General features: G+C 39.7%; 1 long non-coding RNA gene across 1 annotated transcript in view; it reads left to right on the top strand.

Moving 5' to 3' along the window:
- The first annotated feature begins 1,164 nt into the window (after nucleotides 1-1,164).
- Nucleotides 1,165-24,175, top strand: part of LOC126426804 (uncharacterized) — a 28,130-nt gene continuing 5,119 nt past the window's right edge. The window contains exon 1 of the long non-coding RNA XR_007576424.1: nucleotides 1,165-1,253. This is a non-coding gene — a long non-coding RNA (uncharacterized LOC126426804). The remainder of the gene's footprint in view (nucleotides 1,254-24,175) is intronic.

Below are 24,175 nucleotides of genomic sequence, written 5' to 3'. Positions count from 1 at the left end.
GCCATTGAACAATTTAAAGAAAGCCATGTGCTTGAACAAGGGAAGCAGAGAAAGTTATTTCAGAAGAGCATTTCAAAAACATTTCACTGGTTCCTAGAAGATAATTAAGCAAAATGACTTCCCAAATTAACAGGAAACAATTTTGTCAGGGCATTAGAGACAATGAAGCAATGGCTAATTTCAAACAAAAATACTCGGATCCTACATGAAAGATATGAATACTTTGTACATTAAGAAATGGCCCTGTGACATAGCAAGCCCATTGCTAGAAGGGCAAGAACATTAGGACCTTTTGAGAATTTTCAAATGTAACCAAAGTTGTGTTGATGTACTCCCTGTAGTACATCAGAGAAAGAGTCTTCCATACAGTTTTGACAGCACTGCATAATTAACTTTTTTGCAATCTACTTTGATGTTTATTTCAGTTGTGGGACCTCCACTGCATACTGCATGTATGGAACCCCAAAAATTACATCAAAGTAAGGTTGAAAACAGGCATGCCGATATCCTATACTAAAAGGCTAATCTGCATGTGCAGCAGTGAGTGATACTTCAAATTGCAGAATCTTTACGCATGTCCTGATTTTGTTAAGAATACAGCACTGCAGATAAGGAACTAAGTTAACATTAACAAGTGGTCCAGGTGTGAGCACAGCTTTCCATGTACAAAGGGTCCAAGTTCCCTGGTATCAGCAAGCTTGTGCTCACTGAATGTAGGCCCTTGAGAAACCTTAAGACAGAAGAACCACAGTCCCAGAGCCTGATACTACTGGTTCTTTACTGCAGCCGTCCACCTGTTGTCACATGGAAAGTGCACTCAAACCTTCCCAGCTACTGCAACACACATGACTTAGGTAACATCAATTTAAGCATATGTTAAGTCCCTGTCCCCTCCTGACATTTAATAAATGTGCAAATAAATAGTTCTTTCACAGGTATACCTACACTGAAGTCTAGGAGAAGCATTTTTGGCTTTATTGCAATGTGGGTTACTTCACTGTTTCAGTTATGAACCCAACACATTTACACTGAGCCGATACAGTAACATTCTTTAGGAATGCGGTGAGTGTGAGTGCTTGAGTTCCTACAGAAAGATGCTTATAGATACTGCTTTAGCAGGACCTCATGAAAAAACCCGTACTCCATTTGGATAAACCTGCTTCAAACAACTGCTCAGCTGCTTGAGCAGTGATAGCAGATGTCGATGAAATGTATTTGTAGTATGTCAGGTGAACCAGTACTGAGGTTACAATGTAAGTGACATTAAATATTTGAAAATTTAAGGATACTGAAATGTGTTTTAATTACCTGAGAGCAGCAAGTTGCAGCCTGCAGTGCTTTGCTGGCATAATGTACAAAATCTGTGCATAGTGTTATTTTCTGACAAATGTGTGACCTACTGCAGTTCACACAGAATGATTGATGTTTTTGTACCCAAGGATGACCTTCATTATGTGAAAGGGTCAGAAAGGAACTCACCTCATATTAATATGGACCAGGATGCCACCATACTTTGCCTTTTTAAGTCTACATTAAGGAAACATTTTTTCAGATATAGTGGAAACATTGTTGACACCTCAGGTCAAAGACAAGGGAGCCATGGGTCACCATTACAGCAGCACACCTCACTGTTCAGGTACAAGAGTTTCTGCATGCAACAATTTTGAGGCCAATGGATTGACTCTCCAGCTGCAATAAAATGGGCACCATAAGCTCAGACCTTGCCATATCAAACATCTCATTATGAGGAACAATTAAGTTCTACTCAGTCCACCATTAATGCAAGACTAAGAATGGCGTCAAAGTGTACAACTTTCAGGGTATCAGATTTTCTCCAGCCTTGTCAAGCATGACGTGAGAGACACAGGTATCTAAAGCATAATTGTGCCCATGCAGATCCACTGGATATACAGCTTTTTTATCTAACCATTGTAGTACACAGTATACTTTTTTTTGGGACATGAATAGTATTAACACACACTGCTTTCCCTGTATCTTGCAACTGGCCCTGTCCCTTAAACGACTGCTTACGAATACTTGAGAAACATTCTACGATATTGTTCAAATTTGTGGGGCCCTTACTAAAGAGCACTAACAGGATATTAACATAACACAAAGAAGGGCAGCAGGAACAGTTACTGGTTAACTTTTATAACCCAAGAGCATCTCAAAGATGCTGAAAAACTATCAGAACCTTGAGAAACCAGCTATCCCAAAAACCCTGCTTAAGAACTTTAAAGATGAGTGCTGACAAATTGAAGAATGCATCACAGTCCTCTGTGTATCTCTCCAATGATGGCCACAATAACTGGATTATTTATTACAATATGTGCAGCGGTGCTTAAGTAATCATCCGTCTGAACACTGCATCAAAATGCTACAGGAAATAGTCAAAGTTGTACAATATGACATTCTTTCTACCCTGCATTTATTAACAGCGGTTTTCAGACCATGGACGTAAATGTGACTGAAGTTCAGTCACAAAAACTCCTAAAAATTATTAAAACCATGTAGCCTCACTGCACAAAATTTACAGTGAAGATATGCTCAGTTTTACATAGTAGAACAAGAGGAGATAGCAGTCTTGGTTGTGATGCTGAAATTAGTGTTTCTTTATTCATCAATGACTCATGGCTTGCATAATTCCCGGCATTTTCAGAGTGGCTGATGTTGATAAGCAAGTTGAAGATATCTGTGATACGAAAACAACAAAAATAAATTTTCTTCATGGGGATGTTTTATTGATATCCATAACTTAACACATATCAGAAAATCTGAAGATACTTTGAATTAGGCAAAACACAAATCACTGATGAATGAATAAGCAGTGATTTCAACATTGCATCTAAGACTATTCTCATTCTATACACTGGTTGCTATATCTGAATGCCATAGCAAGTGAAAAACGTTTCGCATGTGGAAAATAGTTTTGTCAGTAATATAGGCATCTAAAATAACAGTTTAGCTATTATTACCATCAGAGGTAAGACTTCCTATGGTGCTCATCCCCATATCTGCCACAAAGACTCGGTCCAGGCTGCTGTCTTACCACAGAGACATGTAGGGCCCCAACACATCCCTCAGCACGTGGACCTGCTGTCCAGAACTGTCCACCAGGATCTTGACCATGTCCACATGTGAAGATGAGCCAAATGCCACAAACACGTACCTGTAGCAGAATACCAGACAGTCCATGTTATTAAAGTCAATTTCTTATTTTATAGTAAGTACAGCATTTTCACCGAATCTAGTGGGCTTTACAGAACATTATAACCTACAAATCATTTAAGGCAGTCTGCTTCCCATTTTTCAATCATTACCTGCCAAATCATTTGGCTTCTACAGTATTTCAAAATATACCTAAACAGACAGCTGAATAACAATACAATAACAAGTACCGAGTAATAACATGGCTTACATCTTATTGGATTGTGCTACGTTAGTGCAAACAAAAATGTTGGGAAAGGAAACACTGAACCAACCAATACTGTGTCTTCTTTGATCCACTGCAAAATGACGGACATTAACTTCTCACAGAATTCCAATATGCATAAAATAGGCACCACAAGAATTTTAATTATGCTCATGACCTAACAGTTTGCTTCATAAATTTCTAACCAATTTGTCATCTATTAATATGAAGGAGACCTCGGCACATAATACAGTTTTGTCACCACCATCTCCATTCCACAAAATAGAGGAGGCAAATTATATCATCAGGAATCTGTCCAATTTGTCTTTGAGTGGATGAAAAAGCCAAATCAGGTAATTAGTTAAAGATGTGGTTCAGTATCATGTTCAGTCCGTGCAAGAGCACTTCTGCAACCCCATGTTCACAAAATAGGTAGTTACTTGCAACATTTACTGCCTAACCCAATCAAAATGCAAAGATAATTCCTTATGCTACATCCTTACAGACTTCCAGCACTTTATATTTTCCTTTAATGCAGAGTGCTACATCGGTTATTCTAATTGGAATACAACAGCTATGACTTTTCTACAAGGTCTGTTCAACAAAGACCTTCTTTCCTGTTGCTTCTGTGACACTTTGCTGTCTCTAACATGAATTGGAAAGAGCAGATTTTTATATATAGGTGGCAGCACACACTCAACAGTAAGTTGGTAGTAATACTCTATTTTGTGGACACTATGCATTTCACACCTCAAACCATGGAGGTATTGGAAGAGGAGGAGTATGGGGCAATAAAATTCTGTGTTTTTTAAAACTGTACAGCCACCAACACATACACAAACCTGTGGTAAGTTTATAGTGAAGATGCACTACTTTGAGCAACAATTTTTAAATAATTCAACCACTTAAAGAAGGCCACCTTGTCTGTGTTAAACAAGGTGAGCTTTGTGTTTTGGCTTCTACTATGACTGAAGTCAACATCACCAGCATGCTGCAACTGTCCATAAGGATCACCAGGTAACATTATGTAACCTCAAAGCAGTATTAAAAATTTCATATGTCAGTGTCCTCAAAATTATGCAGGATCATATACTTATAACCCATGCTTGTACCTGCTTGTACCTGTTCAAACAAAATGCTGTGTCGGTAGCAACAAGCCATGACGTGCTGCACCTCTTTGCTGATGGAGGGGATCTGTGTTTGGAATCTAATATCACTGGTGACGAGTCACAGTTCAGATGCATCATTACGATCTTTAAGGAGAATGAGCGAGCACAGTGAGGAAACCACTCAGTTTTCCAACTCCAAAAGATAACTGAAAGTTTTTCCATCTGCAGGGAAGTCCTGAAATGATTTACTGGCATGCAGACCCTTCACACTACTGTTACAGCAGCATATTGCATGTCAGTATTGGCTGAACTGGTGAAGCACACTGCAAGCAAAGACCAGAAGTTCCTCAGACTGGATGACAACTTCAAAACAATGTGCAGCCTCACATCACAAATCAAGTTTTCCAGTTTCTGGTTCAGTTCAACATTACCTGTGTGCTGCATCCACATTATAGCCCCAGTCTTGCACTCTGTGATTTTCTTTTTAATTCCTTTCACTAAAGGCAAAACTTTGAGGCCTTTTATTTGAGGACTGTAAGCATTGCTGAAGAAGTGAGCAGTGCTTAAGAAGTGAGGATTCTCAAGGACCTGATAAAAAATTGTCTGCAGTGTGTGTTTGCTATAGAAGGTGCATTTCAGTAGGAGGGAAGTACTTTGGAAAAGTTGCTACCATTTGAATGGAGTAATAAACATCTGTGAACAAAATTAGTCTGTCTGTTAATCAGCCCTCTTAAATCACATGATGTGGAGTGATTCATGGTAGAAACCAAAGTAGTAGATACTGGTTGACATGCCACTTGGACACACACACTTCTGAAGTAAGGACATTCGTGAATGAGCAGTGCTAGTGTGTAGGGCTTCAACAGTGTACCACTAACCTAAGTTCATAACTTTGAGTCAGGTCAGGACTGTACACAGAATTTTACATATCTTACTTTAAAGTGGCAGAAGTCATCGAATTATTTATACTTGAGCTGCCAGATGAAAGCATAACATCTCTACACCAGAGGCTTCAATGAAAAAACCATCACAAACTCAGGAAGTTTAACCCCTGAACATAAAACCCTGAGTTCTAGGTTTTATTGTCTGACAGAAATGTAAAATCCTGAGTACACTCAGTCAACTCAAGAACAGACCTTTAAAACATTAAACCCTGCATTTGTCTGTTTCAAGACTGGTAGTCAGGTTCTACATTTGTAGCGTGTTTCAGTTGAGGTGGTTGCCAATAGATACCTTTACTGTGTGCAGTTTTGGATACTCAAAACACACACTTTCAGACTCTCCTGTATTGTTTAAACAATGCTTTCAAAAAAGGATGGCAACAGTGAACCTGTGTTTTACACAGAAACATTAAATTATTGATAAAATTATTTAATTGGACACATAAAAAATCTACTCATCAACCAGCGGCAGAACACACTCATAAAAGACTGTTGTCAATGGCAAGCTTTCAGAGCCAGTGGGTCCTTCTTCAGGCAGAAGGGTTGAAGGGGAAGGAAGAAGGGAGAAGGAAAAGGACTGGAGGAGTCTAGGAAAGGGGTAGATTTTAGGAAAGTCACCGAGAACTGTGGGTTGGGGAGACTTGCCATACGGAATGAGAAGGAAAGACTGATTGTTGGGGAATGCATTGGATCTGAAAACCTCAGAGCTTACAGGTGGAAGACAGGGTAATATGCAAGCAGAGATTACTACTAAATCATTGTGCATGAGTTAGTAAGAGTGAGAAGCTAAGTGCATTGTGTGTAACAGAGGTGGGAGGGATCAGTGAAAAAAGATGGGAAAGACAGTAAATGATGTAGAACAGAGTGAAGCAAAGAGTAGTTTCAGTGAAGAAAAGCTGAGATGGAAGAAATTAATGTCAATTAAGGTCAGGTGGGTGGCAAGAGCCAGGGACATGTTGTAGTGCTACTTCCCACCTGCGGAATTCTGAGAAACTGATGTCTGAAGAGGGTGTTGTGAGTTGTCGGTATATACCCTCTGCCTATGCCCATTTATCCTAATTGATTATTTGGTGGTAGTCATACCAATGTAGAAGACTGGACAGTGTTTACATAATAGCTGGATGGGGCTTTCCTGGGGATCCGTAAGTCTTGAGACTTCTGGTTTGGTTTGAATACTTGATGACATATTTACCATATGGACTCATGGTGATGCTGAACTGCTTAAATTCCTGGAGTCTCATAATACCTTCTCCCAGTTAAATTTCACATAGTCTTATTCCAAATCATGTGCCACTTTCATTGATGTTGATCTCGTCCTCACCGAAGGCCAGCTACACACTTCTGTCCACATTAAACCTACCAGCAAACAACAGTACTTACATTTTGACAGCTGCCATCCATTCCATGTTGAACAGTCTCTCCCATACAGCCTTGGCATCCGAGGCAAATGTATTTGTTCAGATGCAGACACTTTACAGCAATACACCACCATTTTCACCTCAGCCTTCACTGCACATAATTGCAGCACCAGTCTAGTTGAAAAGCCAATTTCTCAGGCCATTACATTCAATCCTGGTACTGCTGATCCCTCCACAAAACAGCTTCAGAGCACACTATTGGTGACTCCCGGTCTGGAATGTGTTAATCAGCTACTTTGACAGGACCATGACTTCCTAAAATCGTGTCCTGAAATGAGATCCATTCTGTCAGACATTTTTCCCACTGCATCTATAATAGCTTCCCATCGCTCTCTCCATCTCCGCAATATTCTTGTCAGACCCTATGCTCCTTATGCACCCATGTCCCTACCCTATGGCTCCTACCCCTGTCATGATCCCCTACGCACCCTCCTGCCACCACCTGTAACAGCTCTGTAACTGGCAAAACATGTACTATCAAAGGGAAAGCCACCTGCAAAACATCTGACATATACCAGCTAATACGTAAACACTGTTCATCCTTCTACATTGGCATGACTCCCACCAAATTATCAATCAGGATGAATGGGCACAGGCAGAGAGTGTATACTGGCAACTTGCAATATCATGTTGCAGACCACGCTCTACAACATGACATTCACGACATCGGTGCCTGTTTCTCCACTTGTCTGGATTCTTCTCTCAGACACCAGTTTCTCAGAACTCCACAGGTGTCAACTAGCTCTACAACATGTCCTTGGGTCTCACCACCAACATGACTTTAATTTACGTTAATTTCTCAGCTTTTCTTTGCTGTAACTACTCTCTGCTTCAGTCCGTTTTATTTTTCTACATCTTTCATTATCTTTCCCATCTATTTTTCATCGCCCACTCCCACCCCCTTTACATACAATGCACTTAGCTTCTCACTCTTATTAACTTGTACACAACGTTTTAGTAGTAATCTCTGTCTCGTGTATTACCCTTTCTTCCGCCTTTAAGCACTAATTTTTCAACCTTGTCCGATGCAGTCCTCAACAATCAATCTTGCCTTCTCATTCCGTACTTTAAGTCTCCTCTGACTTGCAGTTCTGGATGACTTTCCCAAAATCTACCCCTTTTCCTAGACCTCTCCAGTCCTTTTCCTTCACCCTTCTTCCTTCCCTTCAACTCTTCTGCCTGAAGAGGGAACCACTGTCTCCGAAAGCTTGCCAACCACAACTGTCTAATGTGTGTGTTCTGCCACCGCTTGGTGAGTACATTGTTTATCTATCCACTTTAATGAGCTTGACACTGAATTTAGTGGCCAAGAAAGTGAAGAATATTGTTGTTTCATTGGTTACTGAAAGCAATGATAGTTTGTCAGTTGAGTTACAGGTGCTCACCAGTGTTTCAAGATAAATACATTCACTGTGCTCCAGTCAGCTCCACCACTTATGTACACAAAAAATTTTTGTGGAATACATGGTTGGACTTCATAGCTACACACATCCAAAAATAACTTCAGGTTTCAGGATATATTAGTCAAAGTCCAGTGCATGAATATATGAGGTCTGTTCAAAAAAATTTTGCAAATTACTCCACAAAATTTGTCTACACTTGTCTTTTACTTATTGTGTATGGTCTACTATGAAATACTCTTCCACAATTGGTAGACTGCTTCCAACACCATTTCCACTTCTGGAAGCAGTCTTGGCACACCACTTGCTAGACTGTGCAAAGTACCGTCTACAAATTTTTAACTCATCTATCACTGCAAAATCTTCATCCTTTTGACAGAGTTTTCAACTTTGGAAATAAAAGAAGTCCACGGCAGCCAAGTCTGGGGAGTATGGAGGATGAGGCAGCACACTGATTTTGTGTTGTGGAATAGTCACGCATCAACAGGGATGAATGTGTGGTTGCATTATTGTGACGCAAGAGCCATGAATTCTCTCTCCACATTTGAGGCCATTTCCTTCTCACATTTTCTCACAGATGTCGCAACATATCTTGATAGTACAATTAATTGACAGTTTGTCCCTGAACTAATCCTTCAAAGGAAACTATCAGCATGGCTTTGACATCTGACCTGGCCTGTCGAGCTTTTGCTGGTCTCTGAGAACCTTTCCCAACTCACTGTGAAAGTTGAACCTCAGCATCATAACCATAGATCCACATCTCATCATGAGTTATGATTCTCTTAATGAACAGCTCTCTCTCTCTCTCATTTGTGTGACCCAAAAGCTCTTCACAGATTGCAAGGAGAAGCTCTTTCTTTCGTCATGAACCATGGGATGAACTTGGTGGCTACATGACGCATTCCAAGAAACTGTGTCAGGATTTCATGACATGCTCCAACTGATATGTTACATTCTTCTGCAGTCTCTCAGACAGTCAGTCTTTGATTGGCAGACACAGTTTCATTGACATTCCTGATATGAGCATCGTCTGTGGACATCAGAGGGAGTCCTGAATGAGGATCATCTTTAACTTCTGTCCGGCCATTTTCAAACTGTGTGAACCATTTGTAACACAGAGTACAGCTTAAGTACTCATCACCATAGGCTTCCTGCATCACCTGACGTCTCTATAAAAGTTTTCTTGAGTTTCACGCAAAATTTAATACACACGTGTTGCTCCTCTAACTGCCTTTTTGAAATTCGCTAACTGTGGAATGCAACATTCTACTCAATATAGCATTATGGCATTGAACAACTCACAGACGTACAACAATGCAAGTTCTGGCAGTTACACATTAAAAGCAAGTGTGTGCATGGATGTCAACTGCATTTTACTCCAACACACCACTGCTGCAAAATTAGGAGAGTTTAGAAATTTTTTAAACAGACCTAGAGTTTATTGTTTGTAATATTCAAAATTTTATAACTTATTTTGAACTTTAAAAGCTGTCTTTATATGTCAGTCATGATTTTCATTAATGGAAAGTATTCTTTGGAACAATTTGAAAAAAAAAAAAAAAAAATGTTAAGGGGTTATTTGTCTGCGTATCCAAGCAACAGTCTTAATGACATCAGGCCACTACTTATGATCACAGAATCCTGTCAGTGTGTGTTTTGGATCTTATAGAGAGAAATAGTTGGTATTTGTTTTACTCAGCACTAAGGCGCACAAAATGTCTAAATTTAATCCTCTACTTCTGTTAAGGTAGTTCTGTGCTTTTGAATTTGTGTGGTCTGTACATCCTAGCTTAGTAATGATTGGATTAAACCACAGTAGCCGAGATATGAATTTGGGGCTTCTTTGTCCCAGTGCATGACCTATATTTGCTTATTTATCTGTTGTCTGATCAATCCTTGACCAAGAGTTACAAAGTTTTTCACGGCAGTTGCTTTCAAATGCATGTACCTACATGCCCTGCAATCACTGCCATCCAAGTTGATGGATTCTATTGACTGCAGCTTGACATCCACCCAGTACAAACACTTGTTTGCCAGTGTTTACAGTTATTTCGTTGGGCCAGCGCACGCCAACTGTCGCAATCTTCAGTTTGTTATCCCAGTCACACCAGAACATTGACCTGCAGAACAAATGATCATTGGCTTGCATGTCATGTCAGATTAACAATTCTGAAAATAAAATTTAAACAGAGGAGGGTATAATTAGAAAACACAAAAATAAAATATCTTGTTCTGATAGAGACGCCATGGCTTACATCATCATACAGTTAGCAAACTTCTAATCAGTTCCTAGTGGAAACCAAGGAGCTCAGCACAGTTCAAAACATAAAGCATTACAGTATATCCTACACTTAATACCATATACATTGAATCAATTCAGTATCACTATAGCCTATTCAAGTGAGATTACTGTAGTCAACTGTCCTAAAAGCAAAAATCCCCACAAGATGATTAAAACTACACTACATATTAAAAGCATGTTGTGCTGTTACAGCTACAAATATTTAATTCATCACTATCACAGGGTGTCTCTCCAGTCTTAAGTACATCACACTGGAACACCTCAAATGTAGGACAGATAACTGACCTATGAACTAATGCTTTGGAAAAGAAAATTTAAAGTATTGAAAATGAGCATATGCAACTAGATTCTAAGCCAGTCACAGGTTGTACTCTCCACTGAATGTAGGATTTAAAATTGACAGCATTTTGGATTATGTTAAAATTCCATTGACAGCATTTTAGACTATGAATGACAATATTTCATTCATCATGATTTGTGTAATGGGTCCATGACAATTAACAAAATCATCATCTTTTGAAGAAGCTTTAAGCTTGTGACTTTCAAAGCATAGTTACTAAATGGTTCACTTAACGTTTAACTGATCAGAAGCATGAAGAGAGATACTGTGGAAGTCTGACTTGTTTGGGAGTGGGAAATAAAAGGACAGGCTGGTCCCAGCAAGAAGTTTTGTGGAACAGTGTAGTGCACCGTCACCTCTCCTCTTCTTTGTGATTTTTGACAACAGTGACCAAGGTGGCAGAAGAAACTGGAGAAGACAAGACATAAGGAATACTGTTTAGGCAAAAGCAATACTGTTTGTATTGGTTATGATCTGGGTAAACAGGATATTCATGAACATCTGCATGCTTGGGAATAAGCAGTAGGGGATGAAATTTATTGTAAACAAATGTGAGATTCTGCTTCCAAGTAGAAAGATAGACCAAATAGCATAATAAGGATAGGAGGAACAATTGAAAGTGGAGAGTGTGAAGTACTTGAGAAGTGTGGCAGAGGAAAATGGAAGAAGTGAGCCTTCAGTGAATGTGGCAGACAGGCTGAGGAATTCTTGCTAAGTGTTAAAAACTTAAAGGATGCCCCACAAAACCAAAGAAGTGATGTACGGAAGTCACTACCATCTGAAACATGGGTAATGAAGGAAATATGTGAGCAGATTACAGGTGTGTGAAATGAAGTTTCTCAGAAGCAGGACAGCAGTAAGAAGAAGAGATGATATGGAATGGAAATGTGAGAAAAATAGTAAAAAGGAATGCTTACAGAGCAGGATAGAAACAACAAGGCTACAATGGCACCAAGGCTATGATGGTATGGGCACTTAAATTGAATGGAAAACAAGAGGGTTCCAAGAAGAGACATGAAATGGAGATGTGAAAGAAACAACAAAGAGGAAAGGCAAGGGGACAGATGGCTGAAAAGTGTGAAGCATTGCTGAAAATGAGAGACAAGGACTGGACCAGAGTGAACGCAGACAGTGAGGAAACAGGACTATATGGTGAGGCTTATGTTCCAAACAGACCCAGCCTGGGGCTGGAAAATGTTCAAGATAAGCAAAATGTGGTAGACAGCTCACACAGCTCTGGTGAATATTCTAATGGCATTTAACAGGACCCACTCTTTCTTCTCAAGCAAATCACCTATCTCATACCAAAAAGATAAATTAGGCTCACTTATGATTCTTATGTGATCAGCATAGCATACAACAGAGCTGCAATAGCACAACAAGAGTGCTGCAGCAGCAGTACAAGTAATTAGTTAAGGTCTTCATCCTTAATAAATGGAGTTTTACTTAGAAAGACTGTGCAAGGCAAGAATATCAACAATTCAGCACAGGAAGGGAACTCAACATTTAAGACCTCACTATTCCCAAATGTCCACATTTCTGAATGTGCATTTTCCACAATTAGCAGGAAGTCACAACCAGATCTTTCCAAATGCTCCTTACATTCAGAATCAGAAATTTAATGTACTTTGTCTACGTCCATTCTATGTTAAATGGACTAATTTTCTGTGACAATTCCAGACAAACTACTCCTTGCACAGAAAGATAACATACTGTGTATCCTAACTTCAAGAAGACAACTGTCTAAAAGCATGAGGCTGTTATGTCTTATGTTTTTACCGAGTTTGTTGGAGAGAATTGTGAGACATTTGACAATAATTTTCATAAAACAGTATAACACTAGGAGCAAAAAACCACCACTAGCCACACTCCTCGACAAAGGGGAGCAAAGTACAATGCCATAATCCATTGCGAATTAAATAATGATGTTGAATTATTTGCACAGGCCCTACAGAAACTGATACTACACCTCGATAAGTGGCCTAAATATAGGATTTTAATTTTTAGTGACATAAATATTGATATAAGGCAAAACATTCCTAAACAACTTAATCTTCTGAATATGCTAAGATCACATGACTTGCACTGCATTAATGGAAACCCAAGAAGACAGTCTGCCTGCCTTGAGTATGTAATCACAAATGTTGAGACAAATCGGTATGAACTAGGGCTATTCAATACTCATTATTTATCAGACCATAAAGGTATTTGGTTAAAATTGATAACAAAAGAGCCATAATCTGTCTCCAATAAAATTAAATACATTAGGCTTTTGAATGAAGAGAACATTGATAACTACAGAACACAAATAAAGATGACAAATTGGAATTACATTCTGCTAGAAAGTAATCATATCGAAAAGGCATTTACATTATTCATTAGTGCATTGTCAGACACATTTAAAACTTGCTGCCCTAAAGTAATGAGAAAAAATAAGGGAACTATGAGGAAACATGGTCTCACATCAGTGCATAACTGGTTCAAACCTGACCTACAAAGGCTCAGAACTCTGTTAATGATTTCCTATGACAAATCAAAAAATAGTGAAGCCAAAAAAGCAAACTACATAAGTTTGAGGAACAAATACAAGGCAGAAAATAGGTTAAGCAATTGCAAGGCAAATGATGATTATATTAGTAAGTCCCAAAATAAATGCAAAGCGGCCTGGACTGTTATCAAGACTCATCTGGGTAGAAATAAAGATGCTAACAAAAGTAATTCGTGTTATGCTTGTATCACACCAGATGAACATATCCATAAATGTGACAACAACCATATCTCAAATAATAGAAATTCATTTCTACAAAATTTTGAGGGTATGGTTCCTGTGTTTAAATGGAAAGAAGTAAAAGTAACAGGTATTAAGACTGCAATAGCAAAATTAAGTTACTCAAAATCAGAAGACATTTATGGTCTCTCCAATTTTGTAATAAAAGAAATAGCAGATGTAATAGCACATCCACTCTGTTCTCTTATGAACCGGATGTTCGTCAGTGGCTGTTTCCCTTCATCCTTAAAAATGGCAGTCGTTACTCCACTGCACAAGAAAGGTGACAAGTCTTGTCCTAATAATTACTGTCCAATCTCCTTGTACCCATCATATCAAAAGTAGTGGAATATTGCATACAGCTCCAAATCAGTCAACATCTGTCTGTGAATAATATTCTTAGTGACTCTCAGTATGGCTTCAGGTCTATGGCAAAAGCAGTTGAAGATGATGTTTCATATATATTGACATCATTCGAATCAGAATTATCAGTTAATGCCACTTTTGTGGACCTCAGCAAGGCATTTGACTCTATCAGTCACAGGATACTATTAGAAAAACTGCACTGCTATGTTATTAGAGGCTCAGAACTATCTCTGATCAGATCCTATATGAGCAACAGAAAACAAATTGTGCATTTTAACAATATGAGGTCAAATGTCTTGGATATCATGCAGGGTGTACCACAAGCCTCTGTATTTGGTCCTTTACTTTTTATAATATATGTAAATGACTTGCCCAGAACCATGTTATGTAAATCCACACTCTATGCAAATGATAAAACTTTTGTTAGAGCAGGGAAAGATTTAGGAAAATTAAATGAGGAAAGTGAAGCTCATCTCAGAGCAGCCATCAAGTGGTTCCAGCTCAATGACTTGCATATAAATCATGATAAAACTTTAAATATTCTCTTTAGCTTGTGTGTTAAGAGTGATAAGATTGATTGTGTCTCAACTAAACTACTTGGGATCCATCTTGACTCAAAATTAACATGGAAGAGTCATACCGATTATATTTGTACTAAGTTAGCACATGTGACATATTTGATAGGTAAACTAAGGTCATGTGTTAGTGATAAGTTATTACTCAATGCATACTATGCCTTTTTCCACACCCATTTAACATACGCCACTATGTTGAGGGGAAACTCAGCTGGAGCAAAACAAGTTTTCATTTGGCAAAAGATGGCAGTCAGATGCATCCATGGAGTCAGAAATAATGAGTCTTGTAGACCATATTTCAAAAATCTAAAAATACTAACAGTTGCAGCCCTCTTTATACTAAGTTGTCTGATACACACAAAAGAAAACCAACACAGTCACAAACTACGACAATCTATCCATCACCATGACACATGTTTAAACAGCAAATTGACATCCCAGTTGCTAGACTAAAGAAAACTCAAGATAGTTACAGGTACATGGGAGTAAAACTATTTAACATGTTGCCAATAGAGGCACAATGTGTCACTGAATGAGTTTAAAAGTGTAACAAAGAAATGGCTTAGAGAAAAAGCTTTTTATTGAATAGAAGAGTTTATAATGTGCACTAAAGATGATCTTAAGTACTGGTACTAATAGAGTTTCACTTAGATTAAACTTATACATGTAAATATAATGCAAATACCTTGTGCAGCATCAAGAACAAATTTTTTTACCTTATTAGACAATAATGATCTACATTATATTAGACCATTTCTGTTACTTATGTAAACTGTATATGTACACAAATGATGACATCAATTGCATTTTTAATGCCTAAAGATGGATAATAAAATAAATAAATGTCTGCTTGTGTTTGTGTATGTGCGGATGGATGTGTGTGTGTGTGTGTGTGTGTGTGTGCGAGTGTGTGCCTGTCCTTTTTTCCCCCTAGGGTGGGTCTTTCCGCTCCCGGGATTGGGGTGACTCCTTGCCCTCTCCCTTGGAACCCACATCCTTTCGTCTTTCCCTCTTTCTTGGTGGGGCAGCCGTTGGTTGCGAGGGCTGGAATTTCGTGTGTATGTTTGTGTTTGTTTGTGTGTCTACCGACCTGCCGGCGCTTTCGTTTGGTGAGTTGCATCATCTTTGTTTTTGGATATATAAAATAAATAAATGTGCTGGAAGATAAAGATGTTGACAAGGAATTTCAAAATTCTGGAAAATTGAGTATATTTGAACTACAAAAATTAGGACTAAAGTTATTTGGTTTGATGCTGTTTTACTGTAGCAGTTTTAAAAGTACTGAAAATTGTTCACAGTCCAAACAATATTGGCAGGTGGTGAAAATATCTTATGTATCAATAGTTTATTTCAAATTCACTTATAACAGGAACTAAATACATGTAAGAAAGATGGAACATTTATCTGTTCAGCAAATGGTAAATGTGTGCTTTCAGAAAATGTGTGAGAGTACACAATTTTGTTCAACTAAATTTGGGACCTTTTCACCATAAGCATTAGAAGTGCCAAGCTTTCTGTATCCTTATCTGTAAATGGAGATATGCACCAATAATTTAATGTTTAAGATTATACTTTATTTATATTTTATATATAGGATATTCTCTATTGCTAGCCGGAGTGGCCGAGTGGTTCTAGGTGCTTCAGCCTGGATTTGCGCGACCGCTACGGTTGCAGGTTTGAATCCTGCCTCGGGCATGGATGTGTGTGATGTCCTTAGGTTAGTTAGGTTTAAGTAGTTCTAAGTTCTAGGGGACTGATCACCTCAGAAGTTAAGTCCTATAGTGCTCAGAGCCATTTGAATGATTTTTTTATTCTCTATTAGTGCAAAAATTTGTATTGTAGAGGTACTTCAGCACCAAGCAGTCATTTTAGTTCATCAGGAGACATCTTTATGCCACAGGAAATTTTGCAAAGCTAACACCACACAGACCACCCCAAGGGGACCTTTTAATAGCCAACTATATGAGTTGCCAATGAAAATGAGAAACGTCAAGAACTTATGTAGTTTTGGCATTTTGAATGCTCTTATGCATTCTTTCACCACCATCTAAGATTTCATTTTCTTATAATAATCCTTTTGGCAGGAAAAAATTTGAATGCGGAGGAAGGTTCACATGTGATGTCTAAGTTAAACTGTAGTATCTTGTGGGTCTTATTTAATAGACAGTATAATTATTCCACCTTCATATATAGCTGCTGTATTGCACAGAAGAACTTAATGTGGTCTTTGTATCTAGCTAATACTTAAACATTAAAGTTTCATTGGCTTTCTTTAACCCACTTTTACAAAGGCAATCCTAAGTGAAATTTACATGTTTTATTCTTTATGGACTGTATACCAACATTTAAAGTTCCACTGCATTTTCCATTCCCCAAGAACAAAATTAAGTCTTTACCATCTGCAGAGAAACCAACACAATCGTCACTTGCTTCAGATTGATCATCTGATGTTTCAACACTTCAGTGTTCCTATATGTTCAAGACTTTTTGCTTGTCTCATAGTACTTTATGAAAAATATTTGTCTCAGTTATGATGATGACATTGCCCACAGCTTTTATTTGTCATTAATAGGAAAGTTACATGCAGACTGGGAGTGCCAATTCTTAGTTAAGGATTATTTTGTGGCAACTGATGCTATAAAATTATTCAAATTCTTCAGTTATCTTATAACTTACAGGAAACTTACTGCATCCTTAAGAGGTAAAATACATAAAGTGAAGCTGATAGGAAGCGATTTTAAAGGAGGAAAGTGTTGTAGCCCACACATTTTAGTCTGTACATGCAAAAAAAAAAACTAAAATATGGAAAAGAAAAATAAAACATTTAAATGATACTTAAATTCCACCAGATGGCAAGTATTTAAAAACAGTGATTGATACTTCCTTGGAAAGAGGCTTTAAGACTAAAAGTACAACACTAGAGAGATGAGAGGTTAGCTTCAGATACGAGAAAGGTGAAGTAAAGTTACTGGCAATGTCAGAAATACAGAAGATATAAAATGTAGTTTGTGTACAGCGAGAAAAGCTTTCCTTGGAGTTAAATTTCTTTATCAACACATTATCTTATCTTAGAAAGTAGATTAAGGAAAGCCAAACCTACGTTTGAACATTACCAACACATTTTCTTTTTCGTCCTTCCCTCCTTGTTTTATTCCTTCTTATTATTACTATTTTAACTTTATTTATTTAATTTCCCTATCCACCAGTTACCCACTGTGTACCCTAATCCTGTATCACATTATTTACATTCATTCCGGAATCATGCATTCACTGTAGCCAAACTGCAACCCCACATACTTTTCCTCCGGTCCTGCTTAAACATTGGAATTACCCCTAAAGGACTTACCTTAAAAGTTCCCATCCCTTGGTGCAATCCCTCCTTCCACCAGTCTCTCCCAGACTTCCAGAACCTTCAGTCCTTAACCCTTACCCAACTTGTCCTGAATCTCTGCACTATTTCGTCTAACCACCACTACCAATGGCTCCTATCTCTCATCAAAGTCCTCCACCTCTCAGACCCCTGCTTGGAGAACACACTCAGGAACATCATCCTAAAAGCAAGCTGTAAACTTGAATTCCATACCACACACCACCTGAAAAAACTATCCACAGTGCTAGTGCAACACTTAAGAAGTGGGGTCCCTCTCCCTATCCCTCACAAACACCAACCACAACAGAACCTGCAACAAACCCCCCTCATAACCAACAAACCTAGCCTTGCCACCCTACTCAATCTCCCAATCCCAGCACATACCCCACACAGGCCAAATCTCAACTATAACCACAGTCAAATGCCTCATATCACCAGTCCTAATTCAGTTCTAAACCTCTCATCCAGATCCCTCTCTCCTCCAGAGATATCTGTTCTATCAAAAGGCTTAACCTTTAGCCCCACATCTAAATTCAACCACACTGCCCTGGTTAAAGATCTTCTCTCATTCACCCAGAACCTCAACTTGACCACCCAAACACAGCCCCCAAATAGTAGACCCAGTGTTGAACCCTGTCTAGAACAGCTCTGACTGTCTTCTCAAAGGGATCCTCCTCCCTTCCCCCAAAACCATCCCTTGCAGACATTTCATGAATTCCTCACATCCAGTGTTTCCTCCCAGTCCTTTTTGAAGAACATCCCGACAACCCCCTAACATCACCCCAGCTGAATCCCGTGCCATTAAGGAGCTGAAAACAGACCACTCTATTGTCATCCTCCCGGCAGATAAAGGCTCCACAGCTGTGGTACTTGACCATGTGGAGTAGGCGGCAGAAGGACTGCGTCAACTCTCCAACACCTGAACCTACAAAGCTGTTACCCAGGATCCCATTCCTCCCATCCAGACTGAGCTGCAGAAAATCCTAAAAATCGAAGGTCCCTTACAAGGCCTCACAACGGCCTCCATAGACCTACTCACTCCACCTGAGTCACGTACCCCTACCTTATACCTATTACCCAAAATCCACAAAGAGAACCATCCTGACCGTCCCATTGTGACAGGCTTCAAAGGCCCAACAGAACGTATCTCAGCTCTGGTAGACCAACACCTCCAACCTATCACCCGCAGACTCCCATCCTACATCAAAGACACAAACCACTTCCACGAATGCCTCAAATCCATTCCCACTCCCCTCCCACCTGAAACCTTTCTTGTCACCATAGATGTTACATCCCTTTACACAAACATCCCACATACCCATGGTCTCTCTGCCCTTGAACACTACCTCTCCCAATGCCCACCCAAAGATCTTCGAAAAACCTAGTTCCTTATCACACTTACCAACTTCATCCTCACCCATAATTACTTCACTTTTGAAGTCCAGACCTACAAACAAATCAGGGGAACGGCCATGGGAATCAGGATGGCTCCATCCTATGCCAACCTCTTCTTGGGCCGCATGGAAGAGGCTTTCCTCAAGACCCAACAGCTGCTTTCCCTGGCCTGGTATAGGTTTATAGATGACATTTTTGTGGTCTGGACTCATGGTGAAGAAACACTCCTTAATTTCCTCCATAACCTCAACTCCTCTTCGAATCTGAATTTCACCTGGTCATTCTCCAAAACACAAGCCAGCTTGCTAGATGTTGACCTTCATCTTGTTGAAGCTCACATCCACACCTCTGTCCACATCAAACCGACAAACAAACAACAGTGCCTTCACTTTGACAGCTTCCATCCATTCCACATCAAACACTCCCTTCCCTACAGCCTAGGTATTCATGGCAAATGTATCTGCTCCAGTGACGAATCCCTCAACAATTACACCAAAAACCTGACCAGTGCTTTCCTCTCCCGCAACTATCCTGCAGACCTTGTCCACAAACATATCTCCCGAGCAATACATTCCTCCCCATCCCACAAGAATGTTCCTATCCCCAGACCACACAGAAGCACCCCCTTGTCACCCAATATTATCCTGGCCTCGAATACATCAACAAATTACTCTGCCAGGAATATGACTTTCTCAAGTCAAGCCCTGAAATGAGATCATCCCTTGACAATATTCTCCTCACACAACCCAGAATTGCCTTTCATCACCCCCCCCCCCCTGACCTCCGTAACATCCTTGTCAAACCCTACAATATTCCCACACCACCTTCTCTACCCAGCGGTTCCTACCCCTGTAACCGACCACGCTGCAAAACCTGCCCCATGCATCCCCCACAACCAACTACTCCAGCCTCGCTACTGGTAAAACATACACAATTAAAGGCAGGGCCACATGTGAAACAACACATGTCATTTATCAGCTGACATGCCTGCACTGCCAAGCCTTTTACATAGGTATGACGACAACTAAACTGGCTGAGCGCATGAACGGGTGCAGACAAACTGTCCGCCTAGGAGGTGTCCAATACCTAGTAGTGGAGCATGCCCTCCACCATAATTCTCGGGACCTAGGAACCTGCTACACTGTAAATGCCATTTGGCTTCTCCCACCCAACACCAGTCCCTTGGAAATGCGGAGATGGGAACTTGCACTGCAACACATTCTTTCATCCCACCAAACCCCTGGACTGAACCTACGTTATCCAACCTCACTCCCATTTACTCTTCAGTCTTCTCCTCTTTCCCTTTCCTCTTTAGCCATTCACACATCTTTTCATCCTACATAGTTGTGTTTATCTTTTACTATATACCTCTTCACTTGTATATGCATCCTCTTTGGTTTGAAGCTGGCACAGTACTTACAGTAGAATATCTATGGCTTCCCTCTGACACCCATGCCTCCATCTTTGCTACCCTCCCTGTTTACCTTTCTCCTGTTGCTTCATAACCTGGGTTGTGAGTAACTGAATCCACTTTCCCTTCTTCCCCTTCTTTTCCCCTCTCTCCTCCCTGACGAAGGAACAAAGTTCCAAAAGATAGGATAAAAATGTTCTGTTCTGTTTTGTGTATCTATTGTCTGTACTGAGCTGAGGTAAGTACTGGCCAGCCCCTCTATCTCTTTGTTAGTATTTGTTTCAAACCTACGTTTCTAGCATTTGTAAAGTGATTACATGGAAGGATCATACTGAGGCATCAGAGTAATTTGGCACTGGAAGGAAATGTAAGAGCATAATAATAAAAGAGAGACCAAGGCTTGAATACAGTTTAGTATGTTCAAATGGACGTAGCATATAGAGAGATGAAGATGCTTGCATAGTGTGATCTGGAGGCATTTTTTGCCCATCATGACAGGCAGTTAAAAGAGTGTGTCATGTACCTTATTAGGAAGGTTAGGTGCTAAACATCTCATAGTATCCTCACATCCATTGAAGAGATACCTACATATCACCCTAGCTGTAACGTGACATAGCAAGAGCAGCACTTCCACCCTTACCTATTCCGTGTCACAAGAGACATTCCTCTGGGCTTCTGGACATCCTCGTTCATGAGCACAGTGCATTCTGTCCCAGTTTTTGTGCAGACTCCAATGTAGCTCTCCTCACCATTGGTGAAGTAGATGTTGCCCATTATGAGGTCCAATGCCAGGTCTTCTGGTAGACTCAAACCTATAAATTTTGAACCATGTCAATTTACACTTCTCTGTGCCAACTGTGCTAACTCCATAATCCTCATTGAACCCATTAACAGAAAACTGTCCGTGACCCAAATATGAACACCACGTCACAGAGCAAAAGGACATTTTCCCCACTAATAAATCTCTGGTAAAGGTGAAAGGGGCAACAAATGAAAAATTTTTAAAATGACTGGGGATTGACAACCCAAACCTTTGGCTCTTGGCCTACACCCAGTGAAAATCAAAGCCACAGATCCTTTCTCATATATTTCACCAAAACTTAATTTTTCTTTTCGAAACTATACACAAAAATTGGAATCAAAGTGTTCTTCCTTATACTGTAGAAGAAACAGTTTCCTCTAAAGTTAACAACAGAACAGTGACACTGATACAGTACTGTTTTGTATTCAGTACTCTTCCACAAATGTAAATGTCTTCATTTGTCAGAAATTAGTTTCAGTATTATGATTTCTTGTAAGCAACAATTTTTTTAATTTGCTGTGAAGTAGACACATTGGCTGTGTCAGAGATGTTTCTTTATATCAAGTCTATACTCTAGTCTGGACCGAAGGGAGAGATATTTGACATAAGAGCATGGAATACAGAGTCTGCAGAACAGTAAACTGTGAAAGAGTAGGGGATCAAAATTCCCATTACAAACTTTGAGAACTTTTAGAGGGGATTGAGTATGTAACATTTTGAATAGCAACCCATGTCTGGAAACATGCTGTTTCTGTTGTGCAATAGTGTCATTTCAGATGTCTAGCTCTTCTGTTTCTGGTAGATGAATTTAATTAGGTGTGATGCAGTATAATTATTAGATAAAAATTCAAAAGGAAACTTAACAAAACATCCATTTATCACTTTAGCACATTTGTATTAACACTTTTTACATTATGTGTTTACATTATTCCGAAATGAAAAAGAACCCAGCATAATGTACTTAAAAGACAGTACCGATGGATTATGACAGCAACTCAATGTTGTGACCACTAATGTTACTGACATTGTACTTCTGAAGCATGTTGTACACTCCATCCCACTAATGTCTCTTCAGTTTCTGGTGCAACAGCCAGAACTCATGCCAGTAGCTCCTCCTCCTGTCTCTACGGGAGTCAAAAACTTTACATATGACCCCATGCAAAATAGTCCACAGGAATTAAATCTGTCAATTGTGTCAGCTAAGCGGTTGGACCAACTTAGCCTATCCATTTTTCACTATACCATATTGTCTGTTGATGTGTGTGTGAACTGCATGTCTGAGATGAAGTGGTGCCCATCATGCTGAAACCACATTTCGTGACAGACATTCAGTGATACAGCTTTCAAGAACTGGTCTGACAAGTTTTTAGGAAGATTGAGGTTGCAGGACCATTTCCAATTATCATGAGTTGCACTTCCTTTCACTCAAGCTGTCTTAGAACAGAAACAATATGTTTCCTGACAGGTTGATATTCAAAATATTGTTTATCCACTCCCCCTACAGGTCCTTGAAATTTGTCACAGGAATTTCTGAACAGCCTGTAGATGCCAACTAGCTGCAAGTGACACAGGGTGGCAGTAAGTATGCCTCCAGCATGGAGACCTAGGGCAGTAACACTTTGTGGATGAGAGAGCCAATACAATTCTGCTGGGTCAGAGAACAATGTTAATTTATTAAGAGGCTTCAACAGAACTTTGAAGGACCAGTACAGTTTGGCCAAGGTATGCCAAGAATAATTCACATCTGGAAGAGATTCCACAGTTAACATTATTATGCTGAGCTAATACATGATACCAGCAGCTTCACAGTTAATAAAACCTGTTTTACACGGACGACTTTCCGCTGAAAATTGACTACTCGATTCGAGTTTGTGCTTTGAGGGTCTGCGTGTAAATCAGGAGCCAACCACGACTCGAGCGGATCAGTGACGTCAGTGATCACCTACATCTGCATCTACGTTTATAATTCACATACCACCAAACGGTGTGTGCTGGAGGGCACTTTACATGCCACTGTCATTACCTCCCTTTCCTGTTTCAGTTGTGTATGGTTCGCAGGAAGAACGACTGCCAGAAAACCTCTGTGTGCCCTCGAATCTCTCTAATTTTACATTCGTGATCTCCTCGGGAGGTATAAGTAGGGGGAAGCAATATATTCGATACCTCATCCAGAAATGCACCCTCTCGAAACCTGGACAGCAAGCTACACCGTGATGCAGAACACCTCTCTTGCAGAGTCTGCCACTCGAGTTTGCTAAACGTCTCCGTAACGCTATCACACTTACCAAATAATATGATCATTCCACTTCAAATTGTTCTGTACGCATACTCCCAGATATTTTACAGAAGTAACTGCTACCAGTGTTTGTTCCGCTATCTTATAATCATACAATAAAGGATCCTTCTTTCTATCTATTCACAATAGATTACATTTCTCTATGTTAAGGGTCAGTTTCCACTCCCTGCACCAAGTGCCTTTCTGCTGCAGATCTTCCTGCATTCCGCTGCAATTTTCTAATGCTGCAACTTCTCTGTATACTACAGCATCATCTGCGAAAAGCCACATG

The sequence above is a fragment of the Schistocerca serialis genome, chromosome 11 (genome assembly GCF_023864345.2).
Source record: "Schistocerca serialis cubense isolate TAMUIC-IGC-003099 chromosome 11, iqSchSeri2.2, whole genome shotgun sequence".
NCBI lineage: Eukaryota > Metazoa > Arthropoda > Insecta > Orthoptera > Acrididae > Schistocerca > Schistocerca serialis.
The sequence above is the reverse complement of the archived record's forward strand: the minus strand, read 5'-3'. Positions and strand labels throughout refer to the sequence as shown.